The sequence below is a fragment of the Salvelinus sp. IW2-2015 genome, linkage group LG6.2 (genome assembly GCF_002910315.2).
Source record: "Salvelinus sp. IW2-2015 linkage group LG6.2, ASM291031v2, whole genome shotgun sequence".
NCBI lineage: Eukaryota > Metazoa > Chordata > Actinopteri > Salmoniformes > Salmonidae > Salvelinus > Salvelinus sp. IW2-2015.
In genome coordinates this window covers 10,868,436-10,888,730 of record NC_036846.1, presented here as the reverse complement: position 1 = coordinate 10,888,730, position 20,295 = coordinate 10,868,436, and the positions used below count along the sequence as shown (strand labels likewise).

Here is a 20,295-nt window from a genome sequence, read left to right as displayed (position 1 = left end):
TGTGTGTGTGTGTGTGTGTGTGTGTGCATACACTGGCGAACGAGTCTATTTTAAGAAGTGTCTGCTTGTCTGTGTGTGCAAAGCTGGTAACACTTTACTTAAAACCTGATAATGAGAATTCATTATGATGCAGTTATAATCTATTTTAGCACTTGTCATAAGCATGTATGTGCCCCTCCCTCTAGTAAATCAAGCTGCTGATCTTCTCTGGTTAAAGGTTAGTAGAGGTGTCTACATAACAGACCCTACACGACCCCTGCCATTTGGGATTCAGGCAGAACATGATCTACAGGTCTCTTCCAGAATACCATTCTGTGACTCTTCTCATGTTCTGGAATACTGTCCCATAGGGAGGCAGTTACTTTTGACCTGAGCTATCTTTGAGACGGCAAGGTAGCATGTGTGGTGGCACTGTATGGAGGATGGTGTGTGAATGGTAGAAATGATGCCATTGACTATATATTCTGCATGTCCCTGAGGGACCTATTAATTTAGAAATGACTAGCAGTGATTCCCTAAGGCCCACCGTCTTCAAAACAATAACTGATAACTGTTCGGATCATTTCTGACTTAACATTCCTTCTCCTTAACATCAGCTGCAGTAGCACTTCAATTGGGACAGATGTCACAGTTTAAGTTTGACAATGCTGCAGATGGAAAAGAGCACTTTGTCTCCTGAGGGAGCCTGTCTTGGCCTTTTCCCTGCCCATTGTATAAGATTTGTCTAATGAAGCCAGTCCCACTGTCGGAGTCTGACTCACACACAGTGACGCTCTGAGCAATAATGCAATAAACCTTTGTGTAGGAAGAGCGTTCACGTGGCATTACTGGGTCTTATTCACCAAGCTCTCAGCAACAACTCTCAACGTAGGCCAAAGGCACATGCAGTTTTCTCCCTTTCCATCCGTCTTTTTTATCTTCTAAAAAGGTTCTCTTTAAAAAATGTACAGCTGTGTACCCCCACAACCATATTTTTTCATGCGTTCCTTTTATCTGGATATTTATGTATTTGTCTCGGGCCCCAGCAGGTACATTTGCATTCAACTTTTATACCACTTCTTTCCGTCTCTCTGCGTCCGTTTTTGACTTGCTGTTCTTTACTGACTGCCTCCAGGCTTAAGTTCCCCTTGTTTGTTTCATCCTCATCGTTTACATATCAATTTGTTCTCTTGAACATCACTTTTATCCTGAAGTTTTCATGATATGAATGCTGACCTCTGTTTGCCTTTTTGGAAGAGAAGGAAACATTCCTAGGCTATGTACTGATGCCTACTGACAATGTTTTCTCTGCATTCAGTGCTTCACTCACTCTCAAAGACAATTAATGATGTCTTTGTATGCAGCAAATTATATCTAGGGTACCACCCTGTTTATCTACACTCTTGATGACTGAAATGTATTGTATCACCGTGAAAATACTGCTTGGATAAACTCACCGACTCATTGTTATAGATGAAACCTTTTCCCTGTAGAACTATATAAATATTTTGTCATTGACATTAGTGGCCCCATTCACCCCATTGAAATCAACGATGAGAGAGATATTTAGATTGATAAAAATGTGATGTAGAATATCTGCTGATGTCAAAATCCATTATTGTTGCTCTAGTTTGGAGGCAGCAATTAATTGCATGTGGTACAATGGCAGTTTGCCCCAGCTGGTTGTACACACAAGTAATTGTATGTCCTGGTTAACTCTGGTCCAAGTATCGTAACTATCAAATGTTTATGGTCAGTGCTAATCTAGACGGCTAACTTCTGGCTAATGCAATGTAATTGGACATCACATTGAAACAGAATAAGAAATTGTTGCTGTTAATGGTCCTCAGTGTGCGTGTAATCGAATTCAGCTGTGGATCAATGCAGCTGAGCCTAAAACCTCCTTCGGCATATATGTGTCATCAAGTTGAATTGAATGCACAAGCTCAGACTTGCTTCAGTCTGTCGCCACATAATGGAATCACAATGGTGACCAAGCCAGAGGGGCTTGAGTGGGGATTGCAGTGGACTGCAAGGATTAAGAGGCATACGTTTCTCTTAGGGCTCAGACATACCTATAATGTTTGCTGGCCGAGAGTACAATAGCACCTCAACTTGAGTGCGCACCGATTTTACATGTAGCATCGCGTGACAAATGTTGTGTACAGCAGGTGGTCCCTAAAAGAAAGTGTGCTGAACGATCGGCAGATGAACGCTAGATCCACATTCGGTGCAATGTGTGCAAGCCTTGTCTGGGACAAACTGAGATACGACACCAGGCCTTGACAGCAACACAATTCAATTGTGAAATTATTATTGAAGCAGAATGCAAAGTAACACGGTTAATCCTACCAGGTTAAGTGTTGATGTACAGATATGGGAACAGACACAAGTGGAGTTTTATGGTTATTGTGCAGAGACGTGAGTTGAGACTGCACGAAGGTGAAACTGCTCAATAAAATGCTACTAACTCAATCAGGACACATACTAAAACCAACTATTTGGTAAACAAATAAGAATCCAGATGGGAAATTATAGATTCTCAATGGCATGCAGATAGACTAATACAGGATTTTCAGGCATTCATCTGACAGAAAATGCTGGTTGGTCAACGGATGATTCCTCAACGTAGGCATTGAAATCTGACTATGAAAAAGAGTAAACAATGAGTAATGACTGTCTGTGTAGACTCTGTGATATTTTGTCTACAAAACAACACCTAAAGTGTGTGTGTGTGTGTGTGTGTGTGTGTGTGTGTGTGTGTGATGATCACATAATGATCACATTTAACCACCTGGTGTTGATCTAAATGACATAGTTAGCTAAGTGTTCACACTAAAGTATTGCCAGGAAGACAAACAGCCGAAGCAAAATGCCAAACCAAAAGTAATTTAAAGTCCATCTGAATGCCCTACAAGATCTAACGCTTGAAGAAAACGTAATCCAATAGCATACATCTACAAAGAAATCTAAGGTAGTTTAACTTGTAGAGCATTTTCAGAGGGTCAGCATTCCTACCTACCTGGAACAGATTCGTATGTATTCTAGCTATCCTTTATTAATCTGGTCCCCATTGACAAAATAGACACACATCTGTTTTACATGATTCGGGATTATGTTGTTGCCACTTATGCTCCGTTCAACTGAAGCACCTCTCCTGAAATTACCCCTTTCTTTAGCCTCAAAATAAAGCAAGTGATGAGGGACACCAGAGACACCCTTCTTCAGTTTTCTTAACAACCTCACCGTCAGGCTCAGGCATGGAATGGAAAAACCCTGCTATTATCATTTGGAAAGCCTGATCTCTTTGACCGTGCTCTCTCCCTACCTGGGCCATTCCTCTGCCACTGATTACAGTCCTCAAGGGACTCTCATTAAGTCTTTGCTCCAATTAAGCTGCACTCATTTGCCGCTTCATAATCCCTCCACAACTCCAGTCTTCCAAATCCTTCAACGGCGGATTATTCCAATCTGTGGGTGGGCTGCCGTCAGAAAACGGCAACGTTCACGAGCATTTATAAGGCATTGAACATTTGTTGGTTTGTCAACGCCCACTGACTGTACTTGTTGGATGGGAAGTCTCAGTTTTCATTTGAAATAAAATAAGATTTGTTTGTTTGTTTTTCGAGTACATTGTCGGTGCTCAGGTGAACTAAGCTATAAAAAGGCTCATATTTTGACATGCTGAAAACAACGGGGGGAAAACACTTCACACTCATGCTCTGAAATAACGGGAACTGTATAATTGTGTTGTGCAGACAGGCCTTTGCCTCTTTTGTCTAATCATTTGCGACAGGATATTGTCGGCTTATGTCCCAGTCAAATGCCTTTCTGCTTCGTCAAGCTCAGTTTAAAAAGTTCTACCAGAACTTTAACGTGTCCATTTTGGAGATTTGTTCTGCTGACCAATTCGGAGATTACAAGGAAAGGCTTTCCGCTCTAAAGCCACCACGAAGTTGAGTTCCTACACTGCTATCATAGATTGCCACATTGGACACTTACTGTGGATTTCCTGGATGACCAACAGCCATCCACTTTCAGCCTGCACAAGGAGAGACTTCATTTCTGTATCTTTAATACCAGTATACAGATCGATGTGTGCAAATCAGTACCAGAACTAAATATGACAAAGACACTGTTGAGAGAAGACCTAGCAAGTTATTTAGGTGGTGTTGAGCAGCTCTAGTTAAGATAGTAGATCAGGTGGCTTACAGCACAGGTGAAGGAGAAGACTGGATCCAGAGTTATATTTACGAATTATAAACTGTGTGGTTTGAGCCTTGAATGCTGATTGTCTGACAGCCGTGGTAAATCAGACCATATACCACGGGTATGACAAAACATTTATTTTTGCAGCTTTACTTACGTTGGTAACCAGTTTATAATAGCAATAGGTCATCTCTGGGGTTTGTGGTATATGGCCAATATACCACAGGTAAGGGCTGTATCCAGGCACTCCGTGTTGCGTCATACATACGAACAGCACTTACCTGTGGTATATTGGCCATATACCATGACCCCTCATGTCTTATAGCTTAAATATACAGATGCAGAACAATTATGAAAAATAGTTGGCAAAATACTTGAAAAACATTAAGTGTACTTGGCCAATAGAAAATGTTATCTAGACTATGCATAAACATTTGTTCTTCACATGAGAAAACATAATGTTTTATGGGACTAGCGATAGCATAGTTAGGTTAGCAAACATTAGCAGCAAACTTTGCTCTCCATTACTCAAAAGTAGATTGTGCCGATTAGTTAGCACATTGAACCATGTTGCGTGCCGTAGTGTAAAAACTATGTGGGTTGTGCTGAAACAATGACATCATATCTGAATTCCTCCACCTTTATGCAGTTTCTCCATTGTTGAGAGTGTTATTAAGTGAATACCTAGATGACTTGATAGTAGGAAGTGTGATTTTCCTCAATCATATTAACATACAGTATCAGTACTTGTCCTCTGGGAACAAACCCATCTCACTCACTGACAAGGTGTTCAATTCATTTGATTACTTATCACATTTCTTATCTGTTATCAGGTTTATCTACACCTAGGACTGATAAAAGCAACATCATTGATTTTCATTACTCTAAAATTACAGTGAATTTCATATGAATGTAATGCATGGTAGTTGTGCTCACAATGTAAGTTGGTGCCATCATACTGTAACTGTCTTATTAAGTATTTCTCACTGAATGATGGAGTTCCTTTAACATGGGCCGGTGCCCTGGGTGGGCGGAGTTTAGCCATGTTAGAGGAACTCCACCATTGATTCAAGTGAACTGAGTCTCCTCCCCTTCATTAGGAAGAGCTATAGCATCCTGAGTCGACTAAAATAAAATGGATTGATATGAATAACCATGTATGTTAATGAATGCATCCTTTCCCCTCCTATGACACTTACATTAGTAGCCAAAACATACAGTTAGGAGTTAAATCAGGATCTTCTTTCATTGAACCCTTTCCTTGGCCAGTTGGTCGGTCAATAAATTAGGATTTAATGAAGCGTCCCTCGGCTGCCGTTTTTGGCAGAAAAATAATCAAGCTGCTCAAGCGTTTAAGGAAGATACTGTGCATATGTCAGAGGTCTTTTCCTTCTTCGACTTAGAGGCCTTCCTCTGTCTTCCTTGGGCTGACAGTCTTCAAGGATGTTTATCTTGGTTGGTTGGGCTTGTTACTGCTCAGACTTGTGCTATCACTGGAAAACTCCCACTGTATCTCTGCTAAAATTTGTTCTCTTTTATTCATTGCAGACATCGGAATCTTGGAATAAGTGACCTGTGAATTCCGTTGGCACTGGGGATTTTTAAGGACTGCTCAACTACTCTTCAGTCACACTGTATGGACATCTACTATCAGAGGCCTTGCCAGGTAAGGAAATAATGCTTTTCTTTAAAAGAAAATAAAAAAATGTACTCATATTTAGTGTAAATTTTCCAACACGTGTTATTTTTTGATGGGTCAGAGAATTTCATTGTCAACAAAACTGATTATATGTGGGGCATTACATGGGTAATATGGTTATGGGCAGCAGGTAGCCTAGAGGCTAAGAGAGGTGAGGCAGCAACCAGAGGGTTGCCAGTTAGAATCCCGGGAAGTGAGCTGGCAACCGGAGGGTTGCTGGTATCAAATCCTAAAAAACAATGTATATATACGTATGTGTGTGTACAGTATGTATGTGTGTCTTTCAGAGGGGCTGTGTTAGAAGTAGAAGTCAAATTTCGATTGAACCTTTTGTGCAATTGACCATTAAAGTAATGTTAATGGTTCCGGTTAACTTGGACTGACTGACTAGTTAGAACTGGAATAGATACAGTACATGGTTCACCACCAGCTTCTTTAGAAAACTGAGTTTACTTCATTTGATCTTTGACCTTATCCTCTTTACCACTCCTTTGAGGCCATTTTCCTCCCAAAGGGCATACAGTACATGACATATGATTACACGGAGGTGTCAAACGCGTCAAGCCAACATGCTTAAATGCTCAGTTTCAAATGCTAACCCTGTGTTGCATGTGCCTGACACAACAGAATTCCAAACAGGGTTCTGAGTTCTCTGGAGTTTTCCGCCCAAGAAAATGTTGTTCTCTGAAACCCTTCATCGCCGTGAGGCATAACACAATTAGACTTATTTTCTTCTCTCTCTTTCTGCCCATCTGATTTCTATTCTCTCCACTTCCATCCGTTTTACGTCTAATATTGTCATAATGTAGCAGTAGAACCCTGAGTGCTCTCTCAGATAACTCTTACAGCTTATCAGTGGAGTGGTCCCGCTTGAAATTGGGTCCCCCTAATTTAGTTGTACTACATTCCTACTAAGGGGTACATTTCAATTGGAAGGAAGAGAAGGAAACAGACAGTGTCTGCCATGTCATTATGTGCATGTGTTAAAGTTGTTGTCTGTGTTTTTGTTCAAATACGGAGCTAAAGTGTTGCTATGGCAGATTCTGTTGAAGATAGCAAGTATTGAACAATTTTGGACTGTGGCTATGCTTTATTGGAACCAATATAAAGGCTGGATTAAGCCATTAAGGCCACATCTGCCATCTTAATTTATTTTTAATTTGGTGAACTCGGCCGCATATTGCTCTGACGTTTTAATTAAGTAAGGGCTATAAAAAATGATTACTACTACCGGGTTGCAGAGAACCAGTGCTTATAACACTGTGGAGAATGGAGAATGGGGAACCAGTGGTCCAAAATGACACCCCCATGCCAAGTCTATTTCCTACCACAGAGAATTGAGATGACCTCTTTTTGTACATTCAGTGGCACTGATTATCTGTGTGGTCTCATGAAATGCACTTCCGATGTCCCAGGGCTTTTTCAGTGGTTGAATATGGCATTTTAAAAACACTGGCATAGTGATCTATTCAAGGATTTGCTTCTGAGCCTATTACATCAATGCTTATAAATCTATTTAGGAGTGTGTTTTTTTTCCCGTCTTCTTTTTACGTTAAATCCCTCTTGAGATTTTCCTTTTTTTATATATAATGTTGCCTCTGGCATAAACAGTGCAACTGAAAATAGAAGTCAGTGGCTTTCAGATTAATTTGACACACAGAATCCAAACTTGAAACACAGGAGGCAAAACACAGTAAATAGGAACGGTAGATATGTATATTGAAGCAGGGGGAAATCAATTTAGCATATTAGGCTACATGCATTATGATATGCCTTTAGTGGTGAAGGACTGACAGAACTGAACATCTTTTTGTTTATACTGAGTGAAATTAAATACTGTACATATATGATTTCAGAGTGGGAGTTAAAACGATGAAACAGTATGGAACGGCATGCCTTCTGGGGACATTCACAGGATATTTAAATCCTATCACAAAGTCTTGCCTAAAGAGACACATAGTATGATGGTTACTACTGGGACTTGAGACCATCCACGTGTTTCTTTACATTAACCAGGTTTCCTTACAACCATTTCATGCAGATGCACCTGACGCATGAAAAAAGTCATGACCGGGCTGATGGAAACAGGACATGCCGGTACAATTTTATAAATGTCGACCGTAAGGTTGGGTGGTATCCAGATATTGTCATACAGTCCTTTGCTCATCCCGGGATATAGAGTTTTACCAGATTAGTACACAAGGGGGCGTCCCCAAAAAATTCTAAAAAGCCCATTACCAGAATGCTAACAAAATTAGCACAAGAAATATTGAATTTCCATGGAGGTTGCTAATGAGCACAAAGCGAATGTAAGCAAATTGCAAAAACAGCTCGTAAAGTTATATATACACTACCGTTCAAATTGATCAGAAAAACAGTGTAGACATTTGTTAATGTTGTATATGACTATTGTAGCTGGAAATGGCAGATTTGTTATGAAATATGTACATAGGCGTACAAAGGCCCATTATCAGCAACCATCACTCCTGTGTTACAATGGCACGTTGTGTAAGCTAATCCAAGTTTATCATTTTAAAAGGCTTATTGGTCATTAGAAAACCCTTTTTGCAATTATGTTAGTACAGCTGAAAACTGTTGTTCTGCTTAAAGAAGCAATACAACTGGCCTTCTTTAGACTAGTTGACTATCTGGAGCATCAGCATTTGTGGGTTCGATTACAGGCTCAAAATGGCCATAAACAAAGAACTTTCTTCTGAAACTCATCAGCCTATTCTTGTTCTGAGAAATTAAGACTATTCCATGCGAGAAATTGCCAAGCAACTGAAGATCTCGTACAACGCTGTGTACTACTACTCCCTTCACAGAACAGTGCAAACTGGCTCTAACCAGAATAGAAATAGGAGTGGGAGGCCCCGGTGCACAACTGAGCAAGAGGACAAGTACATTAGAGTGTCTAGTTTGAGAAACAGACGCCTCACAAATCCTAAACTGGCAGCTTCATTGAATAGTACCCGCAAAACACCAGTCTCAACGTCAACAGTGAAGAGGCGACTTCGGGATGCTGGCCTTCTAGGCAGAGTTGCAAAGAAAAAGCCATATCTCAGACTGGCCAATAAAAATAAAAGATTAAGATGGGCAAAAGAACACAGACACTGGACAGAGGAACTCTGCCTAGAAGGCCAGCATCCCAGAGTTGCCTCTTCACTGTTGACTTTGAGACTGGTGTTTCAATATAAAACACAACCTCTGTATATACACAGCTGGACTCACCTGCTCCTGCTTTCTACCGTTGTGCTATTTACAAACAAACACATGACTGGCTCAACTGTTCTGGGGAACTATGGAAAGCTTCATAATATAAAATAACGTGACAGGTGAAATGAAGAACGCAATCTGCTTTATCTCCTAACATATCGCACAAGTTGACTGCAGGTTTTTACTTAAAAAGTAGACACAAATATTAAAATGTATTGAAAAGGTAAAATAAATCGTTTTAACGGTATTGACAGTATGGAAAAACCATCCCGTGGCTTTTTCCAAATACCTTGGTGTACGGTATATACGGTGTACCTCCCAAGCCTAGTCGACAGAGAATTTGCTCGTTTGGCAATGGTGGGATATGTGTCGGTAAAATGAATAATGGACGGTGGAAACACCTTTATGTGAAAACATTGATATAATAACCATCATATCGAAGTAAACTTGGAGTCACACGCTGATACTGTATGCTGTGTGATCCTCCAACTCGGGAAAACATGCAGTTTATTAGGCTACAGATTAAAAAAGTTATGATTAACTTCGCTGGATGGTGAAAGTGCACGGTGATGATGTTCCTTTCCAATAAATKTCCATGTTCTTATTCCGGTGACATGATGATCGATGCTTGGCTGCTGTTTGACAAATAAAAATAATCTTCCTTTTTCGTCCATAATAATTTCAACATGTAGTTAGCACTGTATCTGCCAGCTGTTGGCTATACTGTACCACACGTACCAAGACCAGAGTGGGAACATTTGCTAAACACTGAGCATACAAAACATTGTTCTTTCCATGACATAGACTGACCAGGTAAATCCAGGTGAAAGCAATGATCCCTTATTGATGTCACTTGTTAAATCCACTTCAATCAGTGTAGATGAAGGGGAGGAGACGGGTTAAAAAATGATTTTTAAGCCTTGAGACAATTGAGACATGGATTGTGTATGTTTGCCACTGAGGGTGAATGGGCAAGACACAATATTTAAGTACATTTGAACGGGGTATGGTAGTAGGTTCCAGGTGCACTGGTTTGTGTCAAGAACTGCAACTCAATATTAGGAAGATGTTCCTAGTGTTTTGTACACTCGGTGAGTTGAAAATGCAATGAAAATGTTTTATTCTGTAAAGTTATTTTTATGTCCACTGCCTTTTATCCAAAATAAGTCTGTTTAAAAGAAAAATGCACAGATTTGAGAATATTCTAATGAGTATCTGTTGCCAATTGGATGGAAACCGAGCTAATGACGGCTTGATGTCATATCCTCACCTTGACAGGCTCACTCTATGGTCTTTGCTTATTTGACAATGACATTCACATTCACAAGATACTGTCAATCTCTTTTTGACCAACTGTTCTACATGTTACAGTTTGCAAGTAAAGAAAAAAACATCATTATTTTAGCATGTGGATCACTTCAGTTTATGAGCAGGCTACATTAGAAAACTTGTGAAAGATATTCAGATCTGAAAGGCGTGTATTGCACTTATGTCAATAGGTGGTTTCTCCTTGGCAGAAGAAGGTACAGCAGTGGGGGAAAGCTGTCTGAACATTACTGATCTCCGAGTTAAGCTGTCGGCTCTGTCTGATGTTTTGAACCCAGCAGAGAGCTGCTTTCTAGCCTGGACAGCTGCTTTCAGGACCCTGGACAGCTCCCGTGTCTTGCCCTACTGAGAAACTGTCCACAGGCTCAGCGCTGAAACATTTTCTGTGAGCTGATCTTGTTCTAATCACCACAGCCTTCATTCTAAAGGCATTACAGCCCTACTCAACAACATATTCCCTGGTGTTATTGTCTTCCTATTGGATTCTGTTTTAGCACCATCTTCAGAAGTTTACAATGTTCTTAATGCACACAAGTAAGTTCAAGCCGACATTTTGCTTCTGTCCAGTGAAATGCTGTAGCAGATACTTGCATATGCTGCAGTTTTATAGACCGATGCACAATGTTAGCAAACACATCCACAGCTGCAGAACTTTCCGTTTGAAGGAACAGCTGAATTGCTTGGCATACATCAAGCATAGATGTCAACTGTAAGTGTCTCATTGTTTGGGAAAGAGGCACTTGCACATTGTTTTTGGAACTGGCTCACCTTGCATATGGCCCAAGGGGGAGTCCCACATACCAAGTAAACAGCCATGGAAATAGAATGAACAATATGGATAGCACTACATTAGTTGAGTGAGCGTATTGGCAACTCTACACTCTCTTTTCTTCTGCACAGGTCTCTTATGCTTTTATGTCACAGTGCAATATGCAGGAGGATATACAAGTCTAACCATGAGAGGCCCATTATTTGACCAACCAAGGTTATTTTTGTAGATGTCTGGTACTTTTCTACGTGGACTGTTGAGTCGTGCTGTTCATTGTGCTCGGCGGTTTTGTGTCAAGCTCTCAAAGTCCTCGCAGCAATGTGAAACAAGGTGAAACTTAACTGTTTTGTTAAGAGGTACAGGAACTGCAGAAATTGAGGTTTGTTAGCCTAGCAGTCTGTTCTCCATTGAGAGCTATGTCAGAGGAAGTTCAAGCATGGATTCAAGGAAGAAGAATGGACTTGGAGCTGAATCATAAAAAAAAAATTCAGCTCCACTTCTTTTGTTAATTTTTAAGACTGAAATACCAGATACAGTGGGGCAAAAAAGTATTTAGTCAGCCACCAATTGTGCAAGTTCTCCCACTTAAAATGGCACCTGTTTGAACTTGTTATCAGTATAAAAGACACCTGTCCACAACCTCAAACAGTCACACTCCAAACTCCACTWTGGCTAAGACCAAAGAGCTGTCAAAGGACACCAGAAACAAAATTGTAGACCTGCACAAGGCTGGGAAGAATGCATTTGCAATAGGTAAGCAGCTTGGTTTGAAGAAATCAACTGTGGGAGAAATTATTAGGAAATGGAAGACATTTAAGTCATTTAGCAGACGCTCTTATCCAGAGCGACTTACAAATTGGAAAGTTCATACATATTCATCCTGGTCCCCCCGTGGGGAATGAACCCACAACCCTGGCGTTGCAAGCGCCATGCTCTACCAACTGAGCCACACGGGACATACAAGACCACTGATAATCTCCCTCGATCTGGGGCTCCACGCAAGATCTCACCCTGTGGGGTCAAAATGATCACAAGAACGGTGAGCAAAAATCCCAGAACCACACGGGGGGACCTAGTGAATGACCTGCAGAGAGCTGGGACCAAAGTAACAAAGCCTACCATCAGTAACACACTACGCCGCCAGGGACTCAAATCCTGCAGTGCCAGACGTGTCCCCCTGCTTAAGCCAGTACATGTCCAGGCCCGTCTGAAGTTTGCTAGAGAGCATTTGATGATCCAGAAGAAGATTGGGAGAATGTCATATGGTCAGATAAAACCAAAATATAACTTTTTGGTAAAAACTCAACTCGTCGTGTTTGGAGGACAAAGAATGCTGAGTTGCATCCAAAGAACACCATACTACTGTGAAGCATGGGGGTGGAAACATCATGCTTTGGGGCTGTTTTTCTGCAAAGGGACCAGGACGACTGATCCGTGTAAAGGAAAGAATGAATGGGGCCATGTATCGTGAGATTTTGAGTGAAACCTCCTTCCATCAGCAAGGGCATTGAAGATGAAACGTGTCTGGGTCTTTCAGCATGACAATGATCCCAAACACACTGCCCGGGCAACGAAGGAGTGGCTTCGTAAGAAGCATTTCAAGGTCCTGGAGTGGCCTAGCCAGTCTCCAGATCTCAACCCCATAGAAAATCTTTGGAGGGAGTTGAAAGTCTGTGTTTCCCAGCAACAGCCCCAAACATCACTGCTCTAGAGGAGATCTGCATGGAGGAATGGGCCAAAATACCAGCAACAGTGTGTGAAAACCTTGTGAAGACTTACAGAAAACGTTTGACCTTGTCATTGCCATACAAAGGGTATATAACAAAGTATTGAGATAAACTTTTGTTATTGACCAAATACTTATTTTCCACCATAATTTGCAAATAAATTCATCAAAAATCCTACAATGTGATTTTCTGGATTTTTTTTCTCATTTTGTCTGTCATAGTTGAAGTGTACTACCTATGATGAAAATTACAGGCCTCTCTCATCTTTTTAAGTGGGAGAACTTGCACAATTGGTGGCTGACTAAATACTTTTTTGCCCCACTGTAGGTGAATATCTTGAAACATCTTTGGGTTGACTTTAGAATTTCGAGCAGTTACTCTCTTAGATATCCTTTAGATTGTGTGCATCGTTGGATAACAACAGGTTGACAGACATAGGTACGAGCTAAGTGCTTTTCCACATTTTCCTTTGCAATCTTTTGCTATTCACATTTACAAGACTGCATTAATTTCCATGAGTTCAACTCGTGTCCTTTGCCTTTATTAGTAACAAAGAAACTACCGATATAGACATTGTGACAATTTCTCAAGAAGCGAACACATTTATTTGGCATGCTGTTGCATGAACAGTCACAAAYATTATATTAGGACCACAGTGAACTCTGTTTGACTGTGAGCTAATGTCTTTAAGACCCAACACTCACAGGTTGTCACATGTAGCATTGCAACACGACTTCCTTTGCCTCTAAGTAGACCCTTGGTGTCTGTGTGTGTGTGTGTATTTGTTGTGACATCATGAGAGGGATGACTCACGACAACATCTCCCGTTAGCACAGAAGACATTCATGTGATTACACTTCTCCTCACTACCTCAATGTTTAACAGAGGCACAAAATGGCGGAAGCCATTACCCACCATGCTGTGCTGTTTCTCACCCCCGGGCTCTCCTTGCTCTCCCCCATCTCATCCTTATTTTAATTCTCAAACGAGCCGTGTTTTTTTCTTGACAAGGGTGAATCAAGCACATCATAATTGTTTCTCTCCCTCCTGCCTTTGTCTCTCTTTCTCTGTGCTCTTAAACTCCCCTTGTTTCCATTAGCAGCAACAYAGTGTATTATGGTCGCTATTATCTCACGCTGGGTGTTATTGGGGATGGAGTTGTACAAAGCAAAGCACTTCTCCCATGTCCATGCCCATTGCAATAAGTAGAACCAGGGCCATTTCCCCTCAAAACCAATAAAACCTGCTGTCAGCTCCTTATACGGTAAATACTATCCCTTTCTTCTTTGTCATTACGTTGTGCCTTGTGGAGGTGCTGTTGTTGTAGGTGGACTAATGGTGTACGATACCCAGAGGGAGTGGTTATCCATGCCTGTTCTGTCAGGAAAATGATGGTAGCATTCTGAATGAGGGAAGATGCCTCATGTATTCTACCTCAGAACAGCCTAAATTTGTTGGGGCATGAACTCTCCAAGGTGTGTCAAGTTGGCTGGACATCCTTTGGGTGGTGGACCATTCTTGATGCACACGGGAAACGGTTGAGCGTGAAAGACCTAGCAACCGTTGCTCCTGGCACCTACTACCATACCAAGTTCAAAGGCACTGAAATCTTTTGTCTTGCCCATTCATCCTCTGAATGGCACACATAAAGGGGAAAGGGGGATACCTAGTCAGTTGTACAACTGAATGCCTTCAACTGAAATGTGTCTTCTGCATATAATCCAACCCCTCTGAGTCAGAGATGTGTGGGGGGCTACCTTAATCAACATCCACGGCGCCCGGGGAACAGTGGGTTAACTGCCTTTCTCAGGGGCAGAACAACAGATTTTTACCTTGTCAGCTAGGGGATTCAATCCAGCAACCTTCCGGTTACTGGCCCAACGCTCTAACTACTAGGCTACCTGCGCCCTCACAGTCCATGTCTCAATTGTCTCATGGCTTAAAAATCCTTCTTTAACCTGTCTCCTCCCCTTCATCTGCACTGGTTGAAGTGGATTTAACAGGTGACATTAATAAGGGACCATAGCATTCACCTGCATTCACCTGGTCCTATGTCACCTATGTCATGGAAAGAATAGCTGTTGCTAATGTTTTGTGCACTCAGTAGTTACCCAACCAAAGCTAAGAATAAGAGATGCATCGCTATTGAGAGATCTTCTGTAATTCAATGTACATATTGGGGACACTCTTTAGGTAGTCATCAGTCATGGTATGACATTAGAACAGTGAAATAATAGAGTCCACAAACACAATGTATTTACCACTATTCACGTTGTTTAGCTCTATGATTCGTATGATGAAGTACCCGTAACAGACATGTTGCATCGTATACAAACAAATTGCATTCTCCACTATAGCAAGCTCCTGATCTCGCAGGAGAAGCACTGCTGTAGACACGCAGAGAGGAAACACGGGAATCGCCCACAAGTAATGAAACACCATTCAATCTCGTCTCATTGTGACTCTTTTGAGTGTCCCTTTAGCGAAAGCTTATATCTTAAACTGCCTGCTCAATAACTCAATTCTGCTCTTATCTCAGGTGGGACGGTAAGATTTAGAGTGGGGAGGGGAGTATCTCTCCCTCTGTCTCTTTCCCCCCCTCCCTCTCTCTCTCTCTCGCTCTCTCTCTCTCGCGCTCTCTYTTTCTCTCCCTCTACCTCTCTCCCCCCTACCTCCCGGGAAAGATACGTCTGTGGTGGGATTGTAAAGAAATATGGAGGACAGCTATCAATGATTTCTTTGCGAGATTACAATAGAGACAGACGTTAATAACAGGACCCAGCATGTGACATTGGATGGTTTATTGATAGGGCCACAAAAGGCATTGAAAACACAAGGCGGGGGTGACAAATTGTTGCACGGCTAGCGTATAAACTCACAGGAAGCTTATAAATGGCAGCGACGTGTCTATTGGTGCATCGATTTTTTACAAACAAAAGTTATTTCATCACAAATGTTTTTTCACCTTTTTTTTCTATTATGTGAAAATTGTTAAATAGACAAGGCCTACACATCCTGTCGATATTATCATAGAAACAGGTATGATATGTTATGTTCAGTTCTCATCATTGTTATTTCTTTCCAAGACATCTCTCCCTTTTATGCATGGATTGTTGTGGACAGTATCATCTAATTAACTAAGAAGATGAATGGGGGATAGCAATGTTGTTCACTCCATCTTTGCAACAAAGGACCTAAATACAATTCTGATCGCTTTGAATAAAGGGACAAAGTGCAAGTAGTGAGTGGGTGGGTGGGTGTTGATGATTAGGATAAGGCCCTGCAGATGTAGCTACACAATATGCATAATGGCCCTATTCTACAAGTCATGTTTTAGCTACACAATATGCATAATGGCCCTATTCTAGAAGTCATGTTTTAGCTACACAATATGCATAATGGCCCTATTCTAGAAGTCATGTTTTAGCTACACAATATGCATAATGGCCCTATTCTACAAGTAATGTTTTAGCTACACAATATGCATGAATGCCCTATTATAAAAGTCATGTTTTAGCTACACAATATGCATAATGGCTCTATTCTAGAAGTCATGTTTTAGCTACACAATATGCACAATGGCCCTATTCTACAAGTCATGTTTTAGCCACACAATATGCATAATGGCCCTATTCTAGAAGTAATGTTTTAGCTACACAATATGCATAATGGCCCTATTCTAGAAGTAATGTTTTAGCCACACAATATGCATAATGGCCCTATTCTAGAAGTAATGTTTTAGCCACACAATATGCACAATGGCCCAGTTGTTGTAGCAGTATTAGTGGTAGAGTTGGTACCTCTTTACAACAGTAAAAAAAAAACGCAATGGAAACCTATTATTATAACAGATCTCAACTGCTTTCATCATTTCCACTACACAGGAATTTTCCTAGAAAAGTGAAAGTGAAGTACCCTAACGATATAACTTTTCATAAGTTTTCATAAGTTTTCCCGAATAAACTTGCAGACAGATATTTGTGCTCAGATTTCACTCTGCTGTTTTTTTCCATTTGAAAATTTCCCTGCCCGTTTATAGTTGTATTCATTCCCCTCATTTGCTGTGTATTTATAGATTGGAAGAAATGCATGACATTCTGTTATTTTGTACTACAGATGGCTGAGAAATGTAAATGTAACTACATTTCTAAAACCGGGCCATCTTCCATCTGATTGATGTGCTGTGCACTTCATTACAGTTGCGCTTGGCATTTGTTGTTTCCTGGATTGGCCCGCTTGTTTGTTGTCATACAATATTCAAGCCCCTGTTTTGGTTATTTGCATATTTACATTCATGTTTGCAGAAAGCTAACATGTGTTTGCTTTCTTGTTGGGTTTGTACTCTATAGGGTTAGAGAGCAGTATTATATACTGTAGAACAGGCAGACTGCAATAGGAACATGAACTGGAAATTCCTCCTGCATTAACTATACAGTAGGGCTGCAGTATATCAAAATGAGATGTCACGACATGATATGTTTACTGACAATTCACTCCATCATAGGCCGGGATTCATTCTGTGGAGTGCTGTCGACCATGCGGTATTTAAAGGTAATTTCCGATAGAGCCGATCTCTGCAGTGTTTACTGTGAATGCAATCTCGGCAAACATTGCCTTTAAAAGCCGCCATGTCGACAAAAAGCGATCAGATCGAATCCCAGCCATAGTCTTGTTACCAATTTTGTTTCCATTCATCTGTCAGCTCAAATTGTTTTGTTTTTTTATCAACAAAAACAACCATTGTTGTTACACAGTGAATGGTGTACAGTATCATTCAAATGGACAAAAGACCAATATCACATGGAGCACCAATACTACTTGCTCTCAGTATGTCCTGTCCTTGGTGTGTTGACACCCACCGGCTTGTTAAAGGTCAGCACACAGGAAGAAAAGACACATTTTTCAATGGCTACAGGGTCGGGTTGATTTATTTGTCCTCTTCGTGGGGTGGACGAACATCGCTGTCTCACAAAAGGCAGAGGAACTGGCTCCAGTGAAAAGTGGAGGACCCTGGTGGGGAGCTGTGCTCTAGACCACACTAGACCACACTAGACTTCAAGGTCTCATACCTATTATATAACTCTTCTATTTCCAAGCAAAGATTATTTGATTCGCAGACATACAAATGTCAAGTATTTCTGCGTGAGCGGAGTTGTGGACACCCTGGGGGGATAGTCTCTCTTTCTCTGTCCCTCTCTCTATTTGTGCTTAAGCACGCAGGACCTGTCCTCCGCATTCCGAGGCTGCCGTGGTAACGCAGCGTGGCAGTTGCTGAGGACGATGGCTGGGGGGCGTATTATGATGAAATGATCCCCGCCATCGCCCCTCGTCCCCTAGAGGGGGGTGGATGGGGACAATGAGGGTGGGTGGAGGGGGGTACAGTCTCTATCAGGATGAGCAATGGTCAGGATCACATGAAGCTGTTAACCATTAACTTCCAGTGGTCTGCCTGCCCTCTGGGGAGGAGATTACAGTTACAATCTAAGACTTGTCACTTTGAGATGGACAGGGTGACTATTTGACAGAAGGGGATTGGCTACCATCGTGACAGACTTCAAATCCACTATACGTGTTAGTATGATTTTGTGGGATGTTGGAGTGTGCTAGCTAATCAATTTACAATTAAAAAATATTTGTATGAGAAAAATTGTGGACTTACATGTCAAATATATAACTGTACTAAAATACATAACTACACAAAAAAACATAACTATGCTAAAATATACACTACCGTTCAAAAGTTTGGGGTCACTTAGAAATGTCCATTATTTTGTTTTAAAGAGAAGCATTTTTTTTGCTCATTAAAATAACACCAAATTGATCAGGAATACAGTGTAGACATTGTTAATRTTGTAAATGACTATTGTAGCTGGAAACAGCAGACTTTTAATGGAATATATACATAGGCCCATTATCAGCAACCACCACTCCTGTGTTCCAATGACACGTTGTGTTAGCTAATCCAAGTTTATCACTTTAAAAGGCTTATTGGTCATTAGAAAACCCTTTTTGCAATTATGTTAGTACAGCTGAAAACTGTTGTTCTGCTTAAAGAAGCAATACAACTGGCCTTCTTTAGACTAGTTGACTATCTGGAGCATCAGCATTTGTGGGTTCGATTACAGGCTCAAAATGGCCAGAAACAAAGCACTTTCTTCTGAAACTCATCAGCCTATTCTTGATCTGAGATATGAAGGCTTTTCCATGCGAGAAATTGCCAAGAAACTGAAGATCTCGTACAACGCTGTGTACTACTACTCCCTTCACAGAACAGTGCAAACTGCCTCTAACAGAATAGAAATAGGAGTGGGAGGCCCCGGTGCACAATTGAGCAAGAGGACAAGTACATTAGAGTGTCTAGTTTGAGAATCAGACGCCTCACAAGTCCTCAACTGGCAGCTTCATTAAATAGTACCCGCAAAACACCAGTCTCAACGTCAACAGTGAAGAGGCGACTCCGGGATGCTGGCCTTCTAGGCAGAGTTCCTCTGTCCGGGGTCTGTGTTCTTTTGCCCATCTTAATCTTTTATTTTTATTGGCCAGTCTGAGATATGGCTTTTTCTTTGTAACTCTGCCTAGGAGGCCAGCATCCCAGAGTCACCTCTTCACTGTTGACATTGAGACTGGTGCCTTTTAAAATAATAAACTTGGATTAGCTAACACAACGTGCCATTGGAACACAGGAGTGGTGGTTGCTGATAATGGGCCTCTGTACGCCTATGTAGATATTCCATAAAACAATCTGCCGTTTCCAGCTACAATAGTCATTTACAACATATTAACAATGTATACATTGTATTTCTGATCAATTTGATGTTATTTTAATGGACAAAAAAATGAACGATAGTGTATAACTATACTAAACTACATAACTATAATAAAATACACAGCTATTCTAAAATATACAGCTATCCTAAAATACACAGCTATACTAAAATACACAGCTATACTAAAATACATAACTATACTAAAATACATAACTGTACTAAAATACATGCAATACGAGTTGTATCTTAAATCCTTTTTAGACATCGTATTGAAGTCCTGTGTGTTTAATCTCTTTCTGACCACATCCAGTACACCCTGTATGTCATTAGTGTGTACAAATACCAGACACCAGGAATTTGAGTGTTAGAATATTTGTGTTAGCTTTCCATAGTCGACCTTTAGTAGCTGTGGTGTGTTGGGCTTTCTCCTAACCGGCAAATGTCTGATATCATCTGTTCAAGATATAGCTGGTAGGCAGTGAGCAAGCAAGAATAGAAATATTTGTCATAACATTGCCCTGAGCTTACCATACAGTGCTTGTCAACATGAAAGACCTGAGAGAATACACAGGAGATAGATTGAACACATGTATAAATAGAGTG

The 20,295-nt window shown here is 40.9% G+C and overlaps 1 protein-coding gene across 1 annotated transcript in view; it reads left to right on the top strand.

Annotated features, from left to right (window-relative positions):
- The window catches only part of LOC111965822 (leucine-rich repeat and immunoglobulin-like domain-containing nogo receptor-interacting protein 2), a 330,141-nt gene that overhangs the window by 110,553 nt on the left and 199,293 nt on the right, over positions 1-20,295 (top strand). The window contains exon 3 of the mRNA XM_023990155.2: positions 5,737-5,854. The gene's annotated coding sequence lies outside the window, so the exon portion shown is untranslated. The remainder of the gene's footprint in view (positions 1-5,736; positions 5,855-20,295) is intronic.